At 40.2% G+C, this 1,019-nt stretch overlaps 1 pseudogene; it reads left to right on the forward strand.

The window, feature by feature from the left end:
* Positions 1-363: 363 nt before the first annotated feature.
* On the forward strand, positions 364-951 carry LOC114040806 (annotated as a pseudogene).
* Positions 952-1,019: the final 68 nt, after the last annotated feature.

Genomic DNA, 1,019 nt, shown 5'->3' on the forward strand with positions numbered 1-1,019 from the left:
AGGAGAAGAGCTCTTCACAAATGACTTCAATTTTTTCAGTTTAATATGTAGCAAGTTTCTCTTGAGAGAATAGTGGGAGGGGAAGCATGGAAGATTTAAGGATGGATGAAAAGGTTTGGAAAATCCACTTTAGTAAGTGGAACAGTGAATCAGGGAGGTAAAAAGGATTGCCTTGCAGCAGTGAGGGCCTAGTTGAGAACCCAGAGCTGGATTTTGAACTCAGATCCTCTGACTCTAATTGGTTCTCTTTCCATTATAATATGCTGCCTCCAATATAGAAAATTTTCTATTAAATTGCCAGGATATATGTCCTTGATAATATTATCAAGGAGACATTCTCTCTTTGGCCCATTCACTATCAAAATGAAGACCATTCTAAGCAACCAGACCATTGACATCCCAGAAAATGCTGACATCTCTCTTAAGGGTGGGACAGTTACTGTGAAGGGGCCCAGAGGAATCCTCTGTAGGGATTTCAACCATATCAATGTTGATCTCAGTCTCCGGGGAAAGAAGAAAAAAAGGCTCTGGGTGGACAAGTGGTGGGGAAATCAAAATGAACTCGCAACCATGTGCACAATCTGTAGTTAGGTATAAAACATGATCAAAGGCATTACCCGGGGTTTTTATTACAAGATGAGGTCTGTGTATGCTCATTTCCCCATCGATGTTGTTATTCAAGAGAATGGCTCACTTGCCAAAATCTGAAATGTCTTAGGTGAAAAATATATCTGAAGAGTGCGCATGAGACCAGGTATTGCTTGTGCTGTTTCTCAAGCCCAAAAAGATGAGTTAATTCTTGAAGGAAATGATATTGAACTTGTATCAAACTCAGCTGCCCTGATCCAACAGGCCACCATAGTCAAAAACAAGGATATCAGAAGAATTTTGGATGGCATCTATGTTTCTGAGAAAGGTACAGTGCAACAAGCTGATGAATAAGTTGGAAAAGATGCCAAAGGCTGTGTCCTATACTATTTCACTTGATGATCTCACCATCTCTCCTGGATTCAGTTATC

Source organism: Vombatus ursinus, unplaced genomic scaffold (genome assembly GCF_900497805.2).
Source record: "Vombatus ursinus unplaced genomic scaffold, bare-nosed wombat genome assembly UNPS02014066.1, whole genome shotgun sequence".
Lineage (NCBI taxonomy): Eukaryota > Metazoa > Chordata > Mammalia > Diprotodontia > Vombatidae > Vombatus > Vombatus ursinus.